Source organism: Chinchilla lanigera, unplaced genomic scaffold (assembly GCF_000276665.1).
Source record: "Chinchilla lanigera isolate Chin_1 unplaced genomic scaffold, ChiLan1.0 scaffold00030, whole genome shotgun sequence".
NCBI classification, from domain to species: Eukaryota; Metazoa; Chordata; class Mammalia; order Rodentia; family Chinchillidae; genus Chinchilla; species Chinchilla lanigera.
In genome coordinates, this window is record NW_004955431.1 from 16,616,071 (window position 1) to 16,627,954 (window position 11,884).

Consider the following 11,884-nt stretch of genomic DNA (forward strand, 5'->3'; position numbering starts at 1 on the left):
ATACAATTATAAAAAATAATATGGCATACCTTATACTCAATTTCCCCCAATAACATCATCTTGGAAAATGAGACTGTAATATTAAAATAGAATAGGGACACAAATACAATGTTCTGATCTTGTTGAATTTCCCTAGTTTTACCTGTACTCACTCAGTGCAAGTAGTCCGATGCAGTTTCATGAGAAGTTTCAGGGATCCACCATCAGGATCAAGACAGAACAATTCCACTGTCACAAGGATCCTTCACATTTCCCTTTTACAACCACACTCATCTTCCTGTGTCTCCCCTCCCCTAACACCATCAATCTCTTCTTTGTCTCTATAGTTCTGTCATTTCAAGAAGTTTATACAAACTTCTCACAGTATGTAATCTCTGAGCATTGGCTCTTTTCAATGAATGTAATGCCTGGTTACTGGTTATATTGACAGTTTGTTCCTTTTTACTGTACAGGAGTATTCTGCTGTATGGATATGCAATAGCTGCTTAATCATTTGCCCAATGAAGGTCTTTGGGGCTGTTTTCAGTTATACTCTAGTTCAAATAAGGCTTCCATGACAACTAGTGCACAGGTTTGTTGTGAGAGCATGTCTTTGCTGCTCGGGGATAAACCCCCAGGTGTACAGTTGCCCAGTTGCATGGGAATTGAATATTTGGTTTCATATGGAAGAGCCAAACTGGTTTTCACAGTGGTTGCTACACTTGACATTCCCTCTAGCAACATATCAGTTACTCAATTTTCTGCATTCTCACCAGCATTTGGAAATGCCATTATTTTGTATTGTATTCATTCCAATAGATGTGTAAAGTGATATCATATTGCTCTTCTAATATGAATTAATTAAATGGCTGATGTTGAACATCTGTATATCTTATTTCTCACCTGTGTATCTTCTCCAGTGAGACAGCTGTTTATGTTTTTCATCTACGTACTAACTGGATTGTTTAGCTTTTCTACTGTTGAGTTTTAAGAGTCCATTATATATCCTAGTTTTTTTTTTTGTGAGATAACGTGGTTTGCAAACATTTCTACCCATCTGTCGCTTATCTTTTCATCCTCTTAACAAAGCATTTTACAAAAGTTTTTAATTTTGATTGGGCTGAATTTATCAATCTTTACTTTTATGAACAAACTCTTGATGTCCAACCTAGGAATTCTTTGCTTAGTCCTAGGTTCTTATGACGTCCCCTTATTTTCTTTGTAAGTCTTATGTTTCATATTTAAATCTAAAGTGCGTATGAGTGGGTAGCTAGATACTCACGCTTACACCCATACAAACATATACATAATATATTCAAATGACCCCAACATTACTAGAAAACCATGCGGTAGCTGTTATGTGTCCTTCCAGTTCTGTTTGTGTTATAAAATTTACATTTATAGATGCGTATTTTAAAAGATGCATATTTTATACGCACACACATGCATATGTATGTAAACCTTTACAACACAAAATAAAAATTACAGCACAGGGATGTTTCCTTATCACCATGACCATTCTCCCTACTAACTCTCTATGGCACCATGATTAAGCTACACAGTACTCGTCACACAGCCAGGGCCCACCTAGTTCACAGATCTTCTGTATGGAAATGTAGGCTATTTACCAAGTGGAGTCCTCACAGCGGCCAGGCTGTGTTTATTTCTGCCAGCATCCTCTCACTGGTGGGCCTTCTCTAAGAGAGGCAGCTTGGAGCACCCCATTCTCTATCTCTCCTACTGTTTACTGCCATCCTTCCACAGTGGGTTCCCTTCCCTCTTGAAATGGAAAGAATTCAAAATTCCGTTGGTAAAGGACAAAGGAAAAGATGAGGCAGGCTGGGAAAAAGACATTGGGGCAGACGGGATCTAGAAACCAAGCTCATTTTTCTATCCCTTCTTAGCAGTGAGCAGAGAGTGGGGAACAGGTGCCTCCCTCACACTTTTCAGTCTCCTGAGGAGACAGAGCCAAGGAGATAATTTTATTCCTTTGTGACAGAAAACACCTCTCCCGGGTGGCTACAGTCTGTTCTTTCCTGCCCCGGTTCCTATGTGCTCCTGATGCTGCTGGGTTCTGAACAGAGGGCGGTGAGCTCCAGTGTTATAGACTGGCCGGGTGAATGATGCCATCTCCCACTTTTTAATTCCCAAAAACAGGGAGTAACCAACATGGTGAAATCACTGGGAAGTGTAAATAACAGGCTAAAATAACTCAGTGCTGGCTCTTGCTGGGTCCTCTAGAGCTAGCAATCTTCTAGTCCATTCTTCAGAGGATTCCTTCTGGGGCCAAAGCACTTGATACCCCAGGAGCAGAGCTGACTGAAGAAGTCCAGGAGGGACAGTCCTTTGGAATGAGGCGCTTTGGTTGGCCCTGTGTGCAAGTGTGTGCTGCAGCTGCTAAGGCTGTGAGGTTAAGTTCCACCGTGAGGAGGAACTCAGGCCAGAAGCCAATGGTGTTTCTAAGTCGGATGCCTACCGCCCAGTTTTCAGGTTTCTTTAGACTTTCTTTTGCTTTTTCTTTTCTCACTTGGATCCTGTCATAGTCACTTTCTCACTGCTTGGACACACAACTTCAAGGGGCAGAGGTTTATTTGGGCTCACAGTTTTTAGAGCTTCCAGTCCATGGTCAGCTGGCTCCAGGACAGGAAGACCATGGTGGAAGGGTCTGGCAGAGGACAGCTGCTGAGGTGATGGCAGCCAGGCAGCGGTGAGAGAAGGGAGGAGCCTGGAAGGAGATACTCTCCCAGGCCATACCGTAGCGACCCACCTCTCACTAGGGCCTCCCTCCTGACAGCACACTTAGCTACTGAACCCATCAGTAGACCAATCACTGACAAGTATAGTGCCAGAATGAACCAATCGCCTTCCAGAAGCCCTGCCTTTGAGTGTATGAGGCTTTGGGTGGAAAGTCTTTTTGTAATCCTTTTTCTAAACCTTTCTCTAAGTCTTATTCTAAATTGATTGTGAAGTAACAGATCCCTTTACAAACTTTTTGTATTCTTGCTGACTGGTATTATACATAACATAAATCTTTTCTAGATTGTTTGAAGAGTCATGATATATACAGATATAGATATAGATATACATATATCTTCACATGAAGATTCACACTGGGAATGTGTCAGGAATGCAGTCCCTGGCTCTAGTTTTGATGATACTGACTTAGTGGTCACATAAAATATTTCATCTCTTTCTCCTGAAGGCTCTGGGAAGTCAGTCTCTCTAGGACAGAAGGAAATGTTTAAGGCCCAAAACAGGCACAATGAGGACAGGCCAAGCTAAGACTTTGGCCAGCCTCAGAACTCAGGATCCTGGGTATTTTCTGTTTTTTCATAATAGGTGTTTAATTTGGTTGACACCAAATAGGCAGAATTCAAACAAAAAGCAATAGTGCCATTTGCTAAATCAAATTAAATTAGAATAGTTATTTGTGGGCCCATTTTATTTAAAGGTATTACTACATTTTTAAAAATAAAAAAACACCAAGTGCTGGTGAGTATATGGATAAGTGAACTATTAGACCCTAAAGGGACGGATAGTGCAAATTGGAGAGCATTTAGCTACACGGAGTAATTCTAATTCCAGCCCCGAGGAAACAGTTGTACGTGTGCATAAAGAGACATATGCTCATCACAGCCTGGTTTACAACAGCTCCACACCGGGAACAAACTTACATGCCCACACAGAGTGTCCGGGAACATGGTGAGGGGAGTTCTTGCAGCAATGAAAGTGAATAAAGGAGAGCTACATGAATCAACATGAACATTTCTAACAAGTGTTCAGTAAGTTAGGGAAAATGCTAAATGTTGACATCTTTATATAATAGTTTTAAATTCTTAAGATAATACTATCTACTACTCACAGATACATATTCCTTTCACAGTAAAAGTGGTACAGTGGAACAGGATGTGTATTTATCAGTATCTGTCACACAAGGGGGTCTATGCGAGGGTGAGGGGAGTAGATTGCAGGGAAAAAACATAAAAATTCAAATTTGTTCATTTTAAGGGTTGAGTATCTGGATGATTGGAAAGCTTCAGAATCAGTTTAAAAATGTACTGAAATAATTATGCTACATAGAACCTAAGGAATAATTCTTCCTATTCCAAAATTGCTTTAGAGTTTACAAGATCTTCCACCTATACTGTGTCCTCCAAATAATTCTAAAGGAGGCAGGGGAAACACTCCCACCTTTGAAGATACTGAAGTTGTGAGCGCTAGTGACTTGCCCAAGATTACACAGCCAGGAAAATGTAAAGTCAGGACAGAGTCCTAGACTCCAAATATGGTGCTTCTTTTGCATACCTTCCAACACCTTTCCAGACATCTTTACTTCTGATAAGCATGTCGGGGCCTTTTATTGCATAGTCCTGGTAGCATTTTGCCAATGATAGGTATGATTTTTCATCTTTCAGATGGGAAACTGACATAGATACAGCTTTTTTTTATAGGTGAATATAATATTTTAAAACCACACAGCAAAGCAGTGTGAAAACCTATACTGCCAGCCATTAAGTTTTGATTCATTTGTGATTTATTTTTAGTGATCATTATCTTTCTAATTTCTTAAAATTCAGATTGATAACAATTTATAATTCAATTTCTACAAATACCTTAACATGGCACCATTTGTTCATTGTGTGATTATTTGTAACATTAAAAAGTAGAACTCTAAACGATTAATGATAGTACAAGGAACAGATCATGTGGTTGATGAAGATATTAATGGTTTATTCATGAAGGCTACAGCAATGGGTAAGAATGCTTAAATCAAAGTCAAAACTTAGCCAGAGGGCATGTGTTTTGGTGGATGGCTATTTATGGTCAGTGTCCACTTTGCCTAGCTACTACCCATGCCTCTTGGGTCACTATCTATACTGTGATAGGTAAATATGTTTAATATTATCCAGATAATGGTGCCATTTTAAATAGGAAAAGAAACAAAAGTCAAAATATACTATGATTACATTCTACAGAAGCACATCTACGTGCATATATATGTATACACATATCTCTATGTATAAATAGATACACATATATTTAGACACATCTCTATGATTATAATAGTGTAATACAATTTGATTTATCCATTTATATATAAAAATAAAAGAAAAATATATATTTGTATGCAACCAAGGATTTGGTTAGAATGCCTGTTGTTTCCCCTTCTACATTATAATTTCCACAACCTTATAGTGATTTTACAACGTGAAGACTAAATCCTAGAATGCCTTTGTCTCCCCAGAGTCAGCCACTTTATGATCCTGTCCCACCCTGTCACTCCGCTCCATTCTGCCCGTGAGGCATGGTCTCTGCGAAGGCAATGAAATGTGATGCACTGCTGAAAGAGGACACTCAATAGCTCTGCTTTGTCTTGGGTGATAAGATCAATGCACTGTACTTATTTTATATGTTTCCATTTTGCTAAGGGTACTGCAAATTATACAGTGATATGGAAAGACCAAATGCTATCAGCCTCTTTTGATGAAATTCTGATCCTCTTATATCTCCAGTTCACTCATGTCTGTTTTTTCCTATTGAGGTGTTATAAAAGCCCACACATCTCTTCAAGGCTGAAAAAGCATGCTTAGTGCTGTCAGAAAGAGTCCAGCTTCATCAAATATAGGTAAACCTTTCAAATCTTACAACCTTTGCGATAGTATTCTGTTTTATTTTTATCAGCCTTCCTAACCATGAGAATTCATCCATACAATTCAGAAGAATGAAATTGGAACACTAAAAACGAGGTCCAGATTTCCTCTTATAGACCCATAAATGCTCAGGATACATTTTATTCCATCAGCAGAGGCGGCATCAGTTAAACTTACCATCTGTCCAACTTATCATGCAGAAAGGCACTATTTTAACGTAACTTACATCTTGTGTTAACAGCTATTTTTTTCCCTCTCTTTTTGAAATGATTGGTTCCATAACAAATTGTAGACTCAAAATACAATTGAAAACAAAGGGTTATAAACCATGAAGCAGGATCATTAATAAAACAGAATAGTTCACTTTATAAATTCAGTCCAGCTCAACCATATTAAGTAAGTTCAAGTTGTATAAAAATACAAAACAATTATATAAGCAAAACATATAGCACATGTTATGATAATAGATAATTTGAATTGTTTTCATGTACTACTTCTACTGAAATTTCAAGTAGTATCTCAATATTTTGGCTTTTGTCTGGTATTCTCAGAGCTGTGCAGAAATCCCATTCCACACTATGATTGCAAATGTATATTGGTTATGAAATTGATTCCTAATACAATGTGCTGTGAGAGGGGTAACAATTGATTTAGGCAGTGTCAATATTTGCTATGCTTAATAATGCACAAGATGATGGTCTTTTAATTTGTTTATATTTTCAGTAAGACTATGACCTTATGCAATAATATAGGAAAGATATGCAAAACAGTTCTATAGATTAATTTATGTTGTTTCCAACACTTGAAAAGCATTTACAAATTGAACAGTAACCAAACAAATGAGTTCAGATATTTTGGAATAATAACAGTTCATGACAGACATCCAGAGTTTAAAAATAACTTTCCCATGATCCTTACATATTCTCCGTAACAAATTTACTTTCTATAAAATCGGCTTACAAAATGTAGTAACATTTTGTTTTTTTCTAAATTTGGTAGTCACTAATCAGTGAGTAATGTGGAAAAAAAGGCCAGGTTTGATCAACATAGTATTAAGAAACTGAACTCCAGTATCTGGGCACACCTCTATTCACCCTCTCCAGAGCCTTCCAAATAGAAAGCTTGCTTTAGGTAATCATGGCTGATTTTTCCTTCCAGTCCCCTCAATACCAACGCAACCCTCAAAAACTTTTAAACTGAGCACTGCGGAGTACAGGCTGGTAATACTGTTCTATCCTTCTGTCCATTCGTACCAAAAGAAATTGGAAGGATTTAAAATGTTAAAAAATGAGGGGTCACCTGGTCCTTTTCAACCAAACTAGAGCAGGTGATGGCTATGATAAACTCATTGGTTTGATTATTACACAGTGTATGCATACATCAAAATGCTATGGTTTATGTCTAAAATGTCCCCCCAAAAAACTTCATGTTCCCTGAGTGGAAGGGAGGGTTGCTAGGGGTGTGATTTTATAGTGTGTATTCTCATTCTTGGCTCTGCTCTCCTTCATTGCTTCCTGGTTGCTATGCAGTGAATAGCTTTCATCCACCATGCCATTTGTACCTTAGAGCCAGCTGGAACTGAATCCTTTGAAAACTGTTAGCCAAAATAAATCTCTCCTTTAAATTGTAGGTATTGGCATCAGTATTTTGCCCCCGCAATGGGGAAAGTAACTAACGTAGAAAAGTAATACCAAGGGGCTGGGGATTTAGCTCAGCGGCAAAGCACCTGCCTGGCAAGCGCAAGGTCGTGAGTTCGGTTCCTGGTACCAGAGAAAAACCAAAAAAAAAAAAAAAAAAGAAAAGTAATACCAAGAGAGGGGTCATTTTTTCACTGATACCCAACCATGTGGTTCAGAAGCCTTTGAAACTGGTTTGCAGGAGGCATGTGCAAAGATTTGGAGAGGTTGGTTAGAGAAGTCCTAGAATACTGTAAGATGAGCTTGATGAGAAATTCTGGGGGGAGCTCAGAGGGCCAGGATGCTGACAGGAAAGCACATGAAAAAAGGCCAGGCTCAGAAGGTTGCAGTTAGGAATCAGGACTTCAATGACAGTGAAGTCCCTTTCCAAGGACTACAGGCCATGTATATTACACACTGGCAGAAAATTTGTCATCATTGTGCCAGTGTCCTCAGACTTGATGAGAAACTGAGATTAAGGATGGTAAACAAAATAACCTGGCAGAGGAAATTTCAAAGCAGCCTAATGTTTAGGATGTAGCATGGGAACTGCTGGTTGCTTTCAGTCAGATGTACAGTAATAATCAGGAGCAAAAAGTGGATGTGAAAAGTTGGCAGTTTGATCACAAAGGAAGCACCTGTAAACTTGGGGCAAAGGAGAACTTGGTTGCTGTGAAGATTAATATCAATAAGAAGTCAAATATTCTGCATCAGAACAAGAGGAAAAATGGTTTGAAGCATCTCAGAAATGAGCAGGACTCTACTCTTCACTGGCTCAGGGGTGCAAAATTGTACTCTTCAGTGGCTCAAGACTTTCCCCTTCACTGGCTCTGTCCCTTAATTTGAGAAGAGAGTCCCTGCCATGTCTGCTTGAGAAGGATCACCTAGGAAATTGGTTCTCTGGGATTCATTTCACTATGCTCTGCTATCCAAACACTCGGAAACTTCTGTAGCAATGATCAAAGGGGCCCTGGCTACTGCTCAAGCTGGTGCAGACCTTAGCATCATCCATCTGGTGCTTGTTTTTCAGGAATACAGCGTGTAAAAGTTATGGGAGCATAGAGGCTTAAATTCAGATTTGAAAGGAAGGCCTGAGAGGCCAGGCAGTATATTCCTGAGAGGTCAGTGAAAAAAGCTATGAGAATGAAGCTGAAAATGTAATGGAGAGCCCAGAAAGTTGGGGATTCCAGGAACAGGGATTGTTTGCCAAGAAAATTTGCAGGCAGTGAATACAGCCAGACCAAGAGAAAAGCTATATGGGTTGTAACAGGGAAAACCATAGGACAGGAGCAGCGCTGCCCCAGCCCTTTGCAGTTGACATATCACCACATCTTGCCCCAGGCAGTGGGCATGCAACTACAGGATTTAATGCTTGTTGTGCTTGGTTTAGGTCTTGCTTTGATCCAACTTCTGTCTATACTGCTATTCCTCTTTTTTTGGAATGACAATGTTTACTCTGTGCCATGGTAGGTAGAAAATGTTTCAGTTTCTTTTTGATTTTTACAGTGGATCACATCTAACAATCTTCCTTGAGTCTCAGAGGAGACTTTGGCATTGGACTTTTCAGCAACGCTGGAACTGTTAAGACTTTGGTGGCTCTTAGAGATGGACCAAATGCATTTTGCATAATGATATGGACATGAATCTTTTGGAGGCTGGATGCAATCTTATGATTTAGATCTAAAATATTTCCCCCAAAAGTCTCACATATGTAGTTGGGTCCTGACTGGGTCACTGGGGCATGATTTAGAAGGGTATGCTGTGTATCGGGCTCCTCTCTTCTTTGCTTCCTAGCCATTGTATCTTTTTCTTTTCCAGGCCCTTCTACCATGTGGTTTCTGTTTTGAAGCCAACTAACCATTGACTAAATCCTCTGAAAACTGTGAACCTCTCTTCCTTTAAGTTGCAGATACCAAGGTCCAAGCAACTGCAGAGTGACAAATACATAAACTATCACACTGTGTCCCATAAATATGTCCAATTGTGTCAACTGAAAACAAGAGAAAGAAAAGAAAGAAGATGAAAACTGGAGAGGAGCAGAGGAGGAAAGGTCAGGGGTACCAGAGCTCACTCAGCAAGTACAAACAGGAGAAACAGAGAAGAGGCAGAGGGGGACTGAGAAGAGGCAGAGAAGAAAAGTAATACCAAGAGAGGGGTCATTTTTGCACTGATACCCAACCACGTGGTACCAGGGATACCAGAGGGGTACCAGAGCTCACTCAGCAAGTACAAACAGGAGAAACAGAGAAGAGGCAGAGGGGGACTGAGCCTGTGGTATACCAAGCAGGACCAGTCACCACCAATAAGGATAACTCCATTGCCAGGCATCATCTGGAGATGATCGCAAACAGCAGAAAACAGTTGTGATAGAGGGGTCTCCTGGCCCCCTGTAAAGTATTTGCAGCTGTAACACTATATGAGAAGAGGTAGGAAAATTGAGAGATGGTAACAGAGGACAGGGTGTATCCCGAATCCAGAAGAAGGGTGTGGAATTTGCTAATTTGTTTCCAGTATTTTGTATCTGTAGGTGGCTAGTTAAAATGATAAGTTAATTCTCTCAGGTGAGTCTTTTCAGCTACTGTGGTTTTCCCAGGCTGTTGTAGCAGGTTAACAACAATGATGGGGTGATTGCCCTGTCTTGTCTCCACAGCAATTCAGTGTACTGCACTCAGGTATCAGGACCCACCAGAACTGCTACTTTTGTCAAGGTCTTGCAGACATACAGACAAAGACTTGAGGATCACTGATACCAATACCATCATGCAGTTCTTCTGTGATGTGTGTGTAAACCTAAAGTTCAGAGGAGTTAGGGCTTTCTTCCCGATCTCAGAAATGATTAGCTTCCTAAATCTGTTGGGTGTACATTCTCTGCTGAAGAATTCTTTACCATACGTACTTGTAGGAACTCCTTTCTATCTATGGAAGACAGTTTTTAGAATGGCACCCAAGATCCCCACTTCATGTTATGCTCTTGCGTGAACACTCACTTAGATATTGGGCTGGACTTACTGAGGCTCTGAACAAATATAGCAGAACACAATAGGATGCTGAGATGACTATTCTGAAATAAGGCAAAGGAAGATTGTGGTTTCCATCTTGGGGGCTTTCTATCTCTCTTTCTGATTTAATTCTGAGGGAAACCAGCTGCATGTCATGAGGTATCCCTGTGAAAGGCTCCTGTAGCTGAGAAAGGTTTCTGGCAAGCAGAAAATGAGAAACCGAGGAGGTCTTCAGTCCAAAAGCTCCCAAGAAACTAAATTCTGCCAACAGCCAGAAGAGCAAGCTGAAAAGTGGATCTTCTGTCAATGCAGACTGCATAAAGCCTGACAATTTGTCTGCAACCTAATAAAAGAGTCTGAGTCAGAGACAACCAGCTTTCCTGCACCAGGATTCATGGCTCTAAAAACCATATGATATAACAAATGATTGTTTATTTTTTTAAGAAACTAAGTTTTTGGGTAATCATTTTAGTGCTAGAGGTCAAACCCAGGGCTTTGTACATGTTAGGCAAGTGTTCTACCATTAAGCTACACCCAAACCCAAGTTTTGGGTATGTTGAAATTTAGCAGTAGATGCTAAGGGGGTTTTTCAAATCAGCCTGTTACGTCTATCAGGTACTTTCCCTCCACATATTGAGCATTCCAGATTATGTTTAATGAAAGAATCTTTTAACATACTTATAAGAAACTCCACTGTATCCTAATTGCTCAGAGTTAGGATGCAGAACTCACCTTATGATGGTGAGTTTCAAAACTATTTTTGAAGGAAAACTGACTGGAAAACCCCTCATTACTATAAATTTAAGCATAGAGATATTAGCACTGTACATACAAAATCTCAAATACTATATGACTAGGAATACAGGAAGTATCTGATTTCAGTTTTGGAGTCTGACAGATGCCTATGTCTACAAAAGGTTTTCGTTTTATCGACTATTGTTTTCTAAGGAGAGAAACTGACATGTGGATATTGCAAGGTGCCAAACGTTAATTTAACTTAATACACATCACAGCCTCGGTAGATGAACATTATCTTCTTCTGAATGTCCTTCACTAATGGTTAATGAATGTGTCTTAGAATCAACAGCACAGCAGATTCAGCTTTGGCCCTGTGACTTCTAGCATTTATTGGAATTACTTGTACATAGAATGAGTACTATCATCACCTTGCTGAAGAATATTTGAAACAATAATTGCTACCGGCTAGTCTTTGGTTTGATACCTCACTGGATTTTTTTCCCCATGATTAAAACCTGACTGCCACAACAATAAATTACTCCAAAGTATATTTGTTCATTCACTCACTAAACACGTTTTGCATACATACTAGATCCTGTACTGTGTTAGGCACACTGCATGAATTATCTTTTACTTTTAAAACAATCCTGCAACATGAACATTATTGTGTTTTCCTTGGCATGGGGAGGAGACCAGAGAGCTCAGGTCTGTGTAGTATCAATCCTCTCTATTCAATTTCACCAAGAAATGTGCACATTACAGACCAAATATTGTTGAACTTCATTCTGACAGTCATATTTGCATAGGTACTAAGTAGCCTTTTTCATTGGCTAATTTATTT